Source organism: Sebastes fasciatus, chromosome 23 (genome assembly GCF_043250625.1).
Source record: "Sebastes fasciatus isolate fSebFas1 chromosome 23, fSebFas1.pri, whole genome shotgun sequence".
Taxonomy (NCBI): domain Eukaryota; kingdom Metazoa; phylum Chordata; class Actinopteri; order Perciformes; family Sebastidae; genus Sebastes; species Sebastes fasciatus.
In genome coordinates, this window is record NC_133817.1 from 11,789,344 (window position 1) to 11,802,012 (window position 12,669).

The following is a 12,669-nucleotide window of genomic DNA, read 5'->3' on the forward strand; positions in this document are numbered from 1 at the left end:
GCAGGGTTTTCCTGAACATTATACGACTTTGGCATTGCACAGACAGTCCTATACAGAGAGCCTATTTTATTTATTGACTTGGTATTATTCATTATTTATTTAGGATATTTTAATATTCTTTTCACATTCTAATTACAATGTCTGGATATCTTTAAGAATTAAAAGTTTATGGTGCATTTGCATTATTATACTATTATATTATCATTATATCAGTGGCATAAAGTGGTGTTAAAATGACAACAATATCATTTATCGCACAGGCATGCTGTACTTATATTGACCTGATAGTGGCATTAGATGAAAGGTGTGAGAATCGCCAAAGTTATTAAGATACATTGTCTGAGAAACATGTGCAAAATTTTGCGCCAATTTATCAAGTTGATTTTTACACTGAATAAGTGAAAACGTTGACCTACTGTTGGCGCTAGAGGTAAAGTCACATGGTTTAAAGTCATTAGAATGTATCCTGTAGGGACCGTTAATATCTGTAGCAGATTTCATGGCAATCCATACCGCAGTTGTTGAGATATTTCACTATTTCATTCCAGAGCCATATACTGCTAGGCTTATTTCTGTGATGTAAATATATATGGAAAAGTCTCAAAAGCCATGATCAGAAGAGATGCCACCACTGGGGCCGGTGCACAAGTAAAATAATCAGTCTTTTTTTTATGCAGTATTCCTTGTTGTTGTGCATTACGAGGCGTATTGCATGCAAAACTAAAATGAGAACATAATCAGAATGTAATTTGGTCCATAAACCACAGAGGAGTGCTTAGTGTTACAATTACATTTTGGGATGAACCCTCTTGTTTTAAATGTTTTGATTGCATTTCGTGCAAGAGTCAAGCTGCGTCACACGTCAGGCAGTTAGATGTATTTTTATGATTTCTCCTCTAATGTGCAGCGGTTACTAACCTATTTGTGCATCCAGAAAAAGCTTCAGGACGTTCTGATAAGAGCTGCAGAGCCAACCTGCAAGAATGAGATGTGGGCGGTTTCACATCGAAGCTCTTCATATTGTGACTCAGCCATTATGTATGACTTTGGGATCTGATTTTTTTTTTTTTTTCCTTATCTTTCACAAACATCAAAATAGCAGCTTCAAGTAGGAGTGTTGTGGTGCTTAAAAACACTTTAAGAAGTTTGTCTTCTCTAGCGTTAACAACATGTTTATTCGTATGTATTCTCCAGTATAAATGCATTGATATTAAATCAGTAGATATAACAGCTTTACAAGCAATGTTGGCTGTGATAAAGATGCTTACAGTTAGCCGCAACACATTCATACTGTCGTTAAAGGGGACATATTATGAATAACTCTCTTTTTCAGTGCTTGTGCATTGTACATTTGGGTATCTGGACTAACTTAGGAACTTAATATCACTGCCAAAGCGCGTAATAGACCGGCCTGTCCACCAGAGGAAAGTGTGTCAGTGTCACGTTTTGGCTCGCAGAGACGTGAATATTACACGCCTGTATTAAAGTGCAGTACCAGCAGGGGGCAACAAAGCCACAGACTTAAGATCAGGCAAGAAAACCACTTAGTTAGGTTAAGGGAAAACGCCATGGTCACTGACATAGGTTTAGGCAAGAATACCACTTAGTTAGGTTAAGGGAAAAAGTCATGGTTGGGCTTAAAACATGTACGGAAACAATGTAACGTCAGTGCGGAAACCGGTTTTCACGTGACAATCGTCACTACAAAAACACGTGACAAACATCATTAATGTAACTTAGAACACCGGCCTCCCGGTTGAAAGTACGGTGTTTATTGGTGCACCATATTTTTCTTGAGAGCCAATCAGAGCAGACTGGGCTTTTTTTAGGAGGGGAACTTAAAGAGACATGCGCTAAAACGGAGCGTTTCAGACAGAGGGTGAATATAGGTATATTCAGACAGACAGTATGAGGAAAAATAATGTATTTTTTAACATTAAAGCATGTAAACATGTTCTAGTAGAAACCCAAAATACAAGTGTGAACCTGAAAATTAGCATATGTCCCCTTTAAAACATAACCACATAACTTCAATGTCTTCTATTTCCAGGACTTTCTAAAGAACATGTACAGTTAGTTATTGATCTATGAGCAGATTTCTATACTTTCTATACTTCTTTTGTCCGGTTCTATTTCCATGTAGAAAATAGCAGTCAGCGTATGCACATGAATAACTACACTGAAAATAATGATTGACAGTTCATATACCCGAATCAGCATGTTTCTTTAGAACTGCTGAGCACAACAACGCACACGATCAGGACAGCCGAAAGCCACATGCTTTGTAATGCAGCGTTAGTTCCGTTCGGGGGGATGATTGAAAACCTGCTTCGCCTCCGCTCTCCGCTCTCCGCTCGCTCGCTCGGGGTTTGATTACTTTCCCGATGGACTCTCCAAGTGCGTCCTGGAATCGGCTCTGTCTGTGTTATTTTATGTATGAGTAAACACATAACTGTCACCGGCGGTGGTGTTGAGAGAGAGAGTTAAATATACAGTATGAACTCTGAGCCATCTTTTCATATTAAACAAGGACTGTTTCTCTGTGGTAGCAAAACAGCATTTTGTTTCTGTGGAATATGATTTTAAATCTTTAATATTAAGCTTGTTTTTTGGCTTTTAATATCCATCGTCTGGTTGCGGATCGTCAAAACAAATGTGCAGTTTTTGTGCCAGTAAATCATCTCCACATTAATTTTTTTTTTTTGCAATACATAATGTGAAGTTTGTAGGAAATAATCATGACCTCATGTTTAAAGGGGCAGTGTGTAGCATTTAGGGGGATCTATTGGCAGAAATGGAATATAATATTAATAAGTATTTAGTGTATAATCACCTGAAAATAAGAATCGTTGTGTTTTCATTACCTTAGAATGAACCCTTCATATCTACATACAGAGTCATCTTCACAGAGCCGCCATGTTTCTACAGTAGCCAAGAACGGACAAACCAAACACTGGCTCTAGACAGGGATATTCACATTTATACATTTTTGCATTTTTGCTTTTTCAGTTGGTTGCAATCTAAAACATCACCGCTGGATGGCGCAAATTCTACACACTGCACCTTTAATGTACCTTAAGCATTACAGTTGATCCCACTTCCTGAATCTTCCATATACATAAAACATCCAATATATCCATAGTTTTAAGGATTTTAAATGTTACTCCTGTTATTTGAACTCTCCATAAGAGGAGGTTTAGAGACCTGAGGAGTGGAAGAAAATGGGACTGTCTATGGTCAAGACATTAGGTTCTTCTTTGGTAGCCTCTGTCAGGAATGATGGCTCAAGAGGTCAGTCAACTATAACGGTGAAACCTCACGTCCTTGCTACACTCGAGAGCTGAGAGGAGCCGGGAGCTCCATTTCTTGTCTTTATATTAGCTATAAGAGTGTTTTTAAATGACAACCTACTGACAAGATCTCCTCTTTGAGACTGACTTCCAAGGGAAAAAAAAAAGTCAATGTCTGTTTCAGCTTTTCTGTACAGCTTTGGTGAAAACTGGAATTTCCCAGAGGGGGGCATGCAATACAAAGAGTTACAGACTGCCTCAGTGACTAAAAAATGAATCAATCTCCTCCTTTTCTTTTCTTGTGGCACTGGATGTCTTTTTACACAACCTGCTTTGAAATCTGGCAGATCAAAATGTGGAAAATAATGGTCCCTTGGATTTCATCATCCGCCTATTGCTTGGAAGAAATCACACAGCAGCCGAAAAAGACTGCGCGAGTCAGAGCTTTAAAAATGACCACATAAGACAAAAGGCAGCAGACTCAGAGGACTGGAACATGAAAGATGCAGTCAGAAGGAGTGTTGGAGAGTGAGTTAAAGGGGAAAGATGAAGGGATACGGAGGAAGTGGTTGCTTTAAAGTTGCACCATTCGAAATCTTTATGGAAAAATACCTTAAAAAGCTTTGTGTGTTTCTTTTAAGGCCTTAAATGATTGAATGCATGCATTTCCTTTCTCCTTAAAACATTTGCAAAACTGATTTTTCTATTTTTTTTAGGTAGGCCTTTATTTTCTGTGGCTAAAATACGTTTTTGCTACATCCACAGCAGTACATTGCTTTGCTTCCGTGTGGTAACTCCTGTCTGTTTCTCCAAACTGTGGGCTTACTGACCGTCATCTACTGTAGGTAATACACTGACTATAGATAAGCACCTCATACAATGCCACTTCAAAACACCCTGAACTATCCCTTTAAGTTCAGTTGCTGAACTGTGCTTTCACAAACCTGCATATGCAGCAGAAGCTATACTTCTCTCCACAACCGTGCCAGCATCCACCTCCTCCTGTTCTGCCCTCTTATTCTCCCACTGTATGTACAGTACTGTGTACTCTATAACCTCAGGGCAGAACATATTTCTTTATGCAAATGCCTACAGAAGCAGATATTTTTTAGTACATTCTTGTGAGTTAGTAGGGCTTTTATAATGATTATAACATCATATTCTATAATAAGCTTTTAGTCATAGACAGTTTCTCCGGCTCGTTTATATGTTGCAGGAATTTAGTCATATATATGCGATTTGCAACACATTGATTATCGTATTAAATTCCTAAAAAGGCAATTATTAGGCTTTTGTCCCAGCAGTTTTTCCATTAAAAGACCTCCTTTTTCCTCCCTTACCACCAAAATTTTGTTTCTTGAGTCACATCCTATCGACTGCTTGAGCACATTCACTCACACTGTACCCCTTGACAATAGCTCTGTAATGTTTCAGCAGTGACAGGACCAGGGCAGCGTCCATTACGGCCGTCTGCCCACACATGACTGTTGACACGATCAATATGCCTCCGCCGCCGCCGCTGCTCCGCTTCAGACCTTCGCTTTTTCCAAGAAGCCTCCGCACAGGGTGGGACGCGGATATTAAAACCTAGCCAGTTAAGACGCTTTGCTGTTTGGGCAGCATCAGGTGCAGCGTTCAGATTGTCGGAGCAAAAAAGCAATCTAAAAACACTCAATAGTGATCAATTGTTTGAGAGTAGTTAAAGAAATGAGTATTCTGGTTATAAGAATGGAGACAGAATTTATGGGACTCATTTGTGGGGAAAAAAGGCACAAACATTTATACTCCTGATGCTAATAAGTGGAATTTGGCAGCAGGGAAAGACCCAATTAGGCAGCGACAAGTCTGATAATAGAAGATGGCAGTGTGTGAACCCTGGAGGGGCCCTTCAGCTAGAGACTGAGCTATCAGACACCAAGTTGCACAGAAAGCCACGAGCTTTCTTCACAAAACTTTCAGGAAAATCGGAGCAGCGAACTCTCCTATTCTCCAACGATTTGTCCTCCAAAATGTCCTATTTCTTCGCAGTATTTTGTCCTATTCTTGACGCTCATACATCCTTGTCTCTCCCTCTGTAATCTGACTCCACACCCATGAGGATGAGTACAGATTTGCCACTTGCTTCAGCTGACAGTCTGAGCTCTTTGGGGAGCTCTATAGGTGCCACAGTACATGACAACACAGCGCCGGCGCCTTAAAGGGCCTCGTCTCTAGTCAGCTTGTTAACAGTGCGTGTTTGACACCGTGTGTGCCGGGCGTGGTGACAACAGAGTATGCTAATTCTTAACATGCCACCATCTCTCCCCAGTGCTGCGGTCCCTCAGTGATTTATCATGTGCTGCATGTGAAATGAGCAGAAGGAAGAGTTTCTTCTGGAGCTCTGCTGCTATTTACAGCAGCACCAGCTTGAAAATGACACCTCTGTGTTATCCACTGTATGCTATTGATCTATTTTTAATGCATTTCGTGATCCATGTCATATAAACACCTCCCATGAATATTTCACCTGTTATTTAATGTGATTAGAAGTTCCATTTAGTGCTAAAATTGATTAACTGTTTGGTTGATCGACAGAAAATTAATTATCAATAATTGATTTCCTCTTTGTAAATCAAATGCATTTGGGTTTTGGGGTGTTTGTCGAACAAAACATGTAATTTGAAGCTGTCAACCCGGTCTCTGGTTACTTGCACTGGGCATGTTTCACTATTTTCTGACATTTAATAGATTAAATGATCAATCAACTAATTGCAGAAATAATTGACAGGTTAGTCAGTGATGAAATTAATCATGAGTCGCAGCCTTAAGACTTGGTTTTACTCCCAAAAGGGACACGTACAGCTGCGGACACCATGGACGCATAGTAGTTATATTCTAGTAGTAGTTAAATGCTGTCCGCTTGGAGGACGTGTTCCACACATGCGCAGTAGATCTAGAGCTGCAACGATTTAATCGATTAGATCAACCGTTAAATTAATCGCCAACTATTTTAACAATCGTTTGAGTAATTTTTTAAGAAGAAAAAAAGGCTAAATTCTCTGATTCCAGCTTCTTAAATGTGAATATTTTCTGGTTTATTTACTCCTCTATGATATTAAACTTAATATCCTTTGAGTTGTGGACAAAACAAGACATTTGAGGACGTCATCTTGGGCTTTGGGAAACACTGATCGACATTTTTTCACCATTTTCTGACATTTTATAGACCAAACAACTAATCAATTAATCAAGAAAATAATCAACAGATTAATCGACAATGAAAATCATTGTTAGTTGCCGCCCTAAGCAGATCACTATGCTACTACTAGTACACGGACGTCCACACAGAGCCTCCGCTTACACCCCACTATGACGACGATTTACGTCACGCCGACCCTAGTGGACCCTCACATACTCGTGGATGTGGAAAGTATAACTTTGGCTTTAGCTCCATGAAAGGTTGTTTTAGCCTTTGGATGAGCGTAATGCCAGATTTATACTTGTGCAGGAACCTCCAGCACGCCAGGTACACATACTGTAGTACTGCGGCAGGTTGCGCGTAGCATATCATTTCTTTTTGATTTGAACCCGCCGTTTACAAATCCTTTCTTCAAACTGGTCCACGCTTCTTCTTCTTCTTCTTGTAACGTATGTGAGGTACTTGTGCAGCGTCCGTGGCGTTTGCGGCGCCTGGCGCATCTTTTAGGAGCTGCACTCCGCGTGTCTGCGGCTCTCTTCGAGCTCCGCAACCCATCTCTGTGGCTCTGCAGTAGTAGTAGTAGTAGTAGTAGTAGTAGTAGCATAAATTAGGCATAACCATTTAAATTGAAGCAGAGGGACATTGAAGCTATTTTCAAGACAACTTTCTCATCTTAAATAAAGTTTGTTTTAAATAAATTGCCATATATTTCCCCCCCCCAGCTTCATTCCTTTTGACAGTTTGAGCTTCACATTTGTGTTTTTTGCTCTGCATGTCAGGACAGGCTCTCATGACTCTCGTTCCCAAAATAATTGCTTTCTGTCATCTTATTTGTCCCCCATATTTCATATTTCTAATTAATTAGACTTGTGTTCACTGCTAGAAAAGACCTTGTTCCAGTGATGGTATGTCGGTGCAGCAGGATTTGCATTTTTTCAAACATAAAAGAATTTATTCAAAGTCTGCCACTTCGGTTAACGCCGGTCCGTCTCTCATTGCTCTGCACCGGTTCAGCTTCCTCACGGCGTCTCGCAATAGCAACAGCCCAAAACCCTCTTTTACGTATGCACAAAATGTTTTCTCCTCTGCTCCTTGTTTGCAGCTCATTTGCAGTTTAAGTGGGTTGTTTGACCGTCCAGGCTTCCGGCAAAGTAATCTGTCACAAGCTTACAGTGTGTGTGTGTTTGTCACCTACGGTGCACACACAAAAATGAAAATGTGTGATTTACATACATATCCTCAGGTTACCGCAGTCCTGCTAGTGTGTGGCCTCACACTCCTGCTGTTACTGCTAAGGGTCATTGCTAAGTGTTTTATGTGTTTTCGCTCAACAGCGAGGGGTTGATGGCGAATTCTTATCTTTCCTTAACAAGACCTTTCGGAGAAGCATCACATATTCCTCCCCTAACTGCACACAGATGCTTCCATCTGTGTATCAGCGGCGCCACCATCTGACATATCTGTAGCTGGCCCCGTAGATTAGGACCGCGGACGGCTCAAACACAGGCTTTCAAACCAAAAAATCAATTTGTTTGAGCTCTTTGATTGATGAAAAAGGACTGTGTGTGTGTTTCTTCTTAAGGGATTTAGACGGAGAGAGGGATGCATTCGAGGAGGCGTGATGAACACGCGCTCGCTCAGGTGTTGGTTTAATGAACACAGTCTCTGCGTTTGCACAAACCGCCTTGGCGGGGCCACGCGAATAAGCACTGAAATATTAATTAGAAATATTATTTTTTAAACACCCTACTTTGATCAGAAATTCAAGTCGCGGTTTAATTTGTTTTCGTTTTAATGAATTAAAAAACATTCTTTGACGGTATCGGTCTCTTGACTCAGATCTAATTTTCCATCTGTGATGCTTTGGCAGCTTTGTAAAATGCTGAAAGACAAAGAGTAGTGTCGATCGGAGGATTGAGAGGCTCCAGCCAATGAGCGCGTAGAAGCGCTAAGCCATGCCCACTGCACATCTGTATGGTGACGTCAGAGTCCACAGTGCACTGCAGCGCACAGACAAGTCCCTTAATGTGACTGACGTGCAGGAGGGCTTAGTCGCCCCGGATGGCAAAGATCGTGCACGTCCACGGTGCTCTGTAGTGACGCTGCAGCAGGTTGGTTCAAGTGAGAAGGACACAGAGGAGAGAGGATGTCTTAGTGTGCAGGAAAGGTCTCTTTTATTCCTTTGAAACTCAAACTTTTCTAATAATAATACATCCAATTTGTCCCAGTATGACATTAATGAATGTTTTTTTTAAAACTGAACATTGTTATCACTGCAAGTCTATAAAATTGAACACTTTACCGACATTGATTGATTTTTAAGGAACATAACTGTGTTTTTTGCAAGTTTTAGCTCCTTAATAATTTTGCATATTCTCACCGTTCCAGGCAGCTGTTGGTTTCTATTCTCTTCCGTATGTCATGAATATCAATTGTCATAGTGAACATGGTGAGATCCCAGGAATAAGGGTTGTCCTCGACCAAAGAAACTCTTACAACCAGGCCACACTGCCTGTGTGAGCAGCACATGCCGGCTACCTCGCTGAACCGCTGCGTCTCGCACGCATGTGATGTCCACACCAACAGTGTTGTTGTTGCTACTGTGCTGCCCTTTCTTTCTACATCGAGTTTTGCCTTTCATAATGGCCATTTCATTTCACTATAAATGTTATTTATATTTGTTTTAGACAGAAAAAGGTTAAAAAGCATGTGCTGATTTGACAATTAATTTAATCTGTGCAAGTCACTGCATTTTCTACAACACTGTCCTGCAATTTTTTTCGGAATGAAAGGCAGTAGAGGGCTTTTACTTTGAAAGAGAAACAGGAAGTGCTGAGTTAAAAAATAAATATTAACTTTTTTTCATGTCTGTGACATATTCTACAGATGTAGATGTAGATGTGCCTCTGTGATGTCAATATACTGTCAAACGATCATTTTCACTGTCTATCTTTTCTGTAATTTTTTACAATTTAAGTTCAGAGCCAATGAAGGAAATAGTTTGTCCTTTATGTAGCAGAGAGAACAGAGTGGAGGTCGAGGTGGTGGATGGGCATGTGACCAGTCAGACTTTCCTGCAGGAGACCGGTGTGTCCTGTCACGGACCTACAATTAATGTTGGCCTTTTTATTAACTGTAACCACAATATTTACTAACCTTTACCAAGTGTTTTAGTTGCCTACGTATGGTTTAATTGCCATAAGCAGGATCTACCCCTAGTACTCTAACCATACAGTAGTGGCCAAGCGCAGAAATTGTAGAAAGGAATCATTTTAATGGATGTAAAAAATGTCATTGAATGTAATCTGTGGTTTCTGCTGACGAGACTGGAGCTCCCTTTACCGCCCTCGGGATGCCTCCCACTGAGCTGTGCCCGAGTTTTATCAGCCAATCAGATGCCTGAACGTTAGACCCCATCTGGAGCATCTCTGCCCGGCTCTCTCCTGGCACCATCCTGGGTAGCGATTCAGTTCCCAGCATGCATTTCTCTGGAAAAGTAAACAGTAAAAAAAGGGAAAGCTGATTTTGACACTTTCCTTTAATTAGTACTTATCATTATTCCTGCAGTCTTTACTGCTGGGGTCTGACCTTACCATCACACATGTAAGGGCGAGCCCGCAGTGAATAGCTGGTTTAATAGTACAGTCGGTCTGAAGTGCAACCTCAGCTCAGTCTGGTTAATGGGATCTGCTGCTCCACAGCTGGAAATGCTGTTAACCTGCGATGTAGAGAGCAAATACTTTGAAGTCTCCAACAATCCCAAATCCCTCTCAAGAGCGAGTTCAGCCCACTCAGCTTAATCAGGCTCACTGAGCTGCGTCTAACAATGCAGAATCAGACCAAAGCACGAACTGCTGGGGTCGGTCCTATAGTGACTATTTCATATCTGAAGAAAAGCTAAATACGTCGCTATATGATCCAATTATCACATTCCACCTCATCCAGATGTTAACACCCAGTTCAATGGAACATTTCATTTTATTTTTTTTTCTATATGGCTCTTAGCTTGGATGGAGAATTGGATTAAACCATTCAGCAAAATGTGGACTACTCTTATGAAAAGGCCACTTGACGAGAGAGAAGTGGATGAAAAGTGGAAACACGTCACTCCATGGTCCGGTTGGAAGTCTGTTAAAGTGGAAGTGCTTTTCTTCATGAAAAATTGCAGATAAAAGCTGCTTCTAGTCAATGGTCTTAAATCGGCCGAAGCAGTTGTATTTCATAGAAACCTTAAAGTGCGTCAGCAAAAAAAAAAAAAATCAATATAGGCCTACTGCGTGGGGAACATGGCAGGTCTGTGGAAATGCTTCTAAAGCAATAGCCTGTGTGGAAATGTTTCAGAGACTGCTCGATAATGGATGGTAGCCTGGTGGAAAGAAGACGTCTCTGTGCTTTTCCATTTTAAAGGAACAGTGTGTAGCATTTAGGGGGATCTACTGCCACATATAGTGTCAATAACTGTGTTTTCTTTAGTGTATAATCACCTAAAAATAAGAATTGTTGTGTTTTTGTTTAGCTTAGAATGAGCCGTTAATATCTACATATGGAGCAGGCTTTCTTCACGGAGCCGTGTTTCTACAGTAGCCCAGAACTATAGTTTTGAAGACTCAAGTTCGGCATTTTGGCTTTCACCATCTTGTTTTTTTGCAACCGGAAGTGACATGAGAAGGTGGAGCTAAGTACAACCGAATGCTGAATAAGACATTTTTAGGTGACCAAAAAGGTTAGAATTAACTTTCATGAACTGAAAACACACTGTGAAAGGGTTAAACGTGGACAACGCCATGGTAGCAACCCGTCAATTGCTAGGTAGCCACGCCCTAAAGCATCCCCTGCTTTATGGTCTATTTGACTCTAAATGGGACCATAATTTACTAAATAAACATCATGCTGTATTGAAGACGACTTGAAACTAGCGATTGAGATCATAAACTCATGTTTACAATGTTTACTGAGGTAATAAATCAAGTGAGAAGTAGGCTCATTTTCTCATAGACTTCTATACAATCAGACTTCTTTTTGCAACCAGAGGAGTCGCCCCCTACACTGACCTTAGATAGGGCCAATTGCGTTTTCATGTTTTTGCGTTGGCCATTTTAGTTCTCCTACACGCTTGGCACACGGGAGGAGTTTTAGTTGGTTGCAATCTGCAACCTCACCATTAGATGTTACCAAATCCTACACACTGCACCTTTAAATATGGTGCATTTGTGAGATAAAAAGACAAAAAAATAACGAAGTACATTGTTGAATTAGTCTCGTAAATGGTCAAATTGGTCAAACGGATTGTTTGTCAACTGAATGAGTTTGGTTCCAATTCCAACATTGTTCTGACCATGAAAAAGATTATATAATCTTACATTTAGTGACCTATATTTCATCCACTACAAAAGGATTGCCACAGTCATGTCACCTTCCTCCCTCTGAGTGAACATCTCTCACACAGCGTGTGTGTTGTCAGACAGTGATAACTTCTCATCTTGTTCCACAGAGAAAGTTGCCACAGTTAAGGAATTCGAGCATCCGTCTTCTCCTCCAATCAATACGTAGCAACACTGCAAAAAATGTGCGCACATTTAATAATCCAGTATAGGTATTTAAAATCATATCTTTTGTTCTCTCCAAAGCAGAATATACTTAGGAGTGTTACGTTTCCTATGCAAATATTGTCTTTTTCTCAAAAAAAATTAAATTTAAAAAAAAGTTTAAAGGAGCTATTAATAACATTCAGCCACTCGATGTTGCATTCACTTCACAACAAGTTGTTGCCAGACACTTACCGTAAATCTTCGCCATTTATCTTTTTTTTTTTTCTCACACTAACTGATGACCCAGAGATACCACGTGATACCAGCGTAGTTATACTATTGGCTCTTAAGCCACTTCCACAGAGATAAACAAAACATTCATTTTGGACCCGCCAAACTTTTAGAAATAATTAATTCACAATTATAATATTTTTTTTCTTAAATAAATATTTGTCTACATAAAATGTTATCGACACAACCTTTAAAGGTCCCATATCATGCTCATTTTCAGGTTCATACTTGTATTTTGTGTTTCTACTAGAACATGTTTACGTGCTGTAATGTTTAAAGAAAAACTTTATTTTCCTCATACTGTCGGCCTGAATATGCCTGTATTTACCCTCTGTCTGAAACGCTCCGTTTTAGTGCATTTCGACGGAATTGCGACGGAATT

At 40.3% G+C, this 12,669-nt stretch overlaps 1 protein-coding gene across 9 annotated transcripts in view; it reads left to right on the plus strand.

The window, feature by feature from the left end:
- Window positions 1-12,669, plus strand: part of ppfia2 (PTPRF interacting protein alpha 2) — a 214,792-nt gene that overhangs the window by 89,127 nt on the left and 112,996 nt on the right. The window lies entirely within an intron of this gene.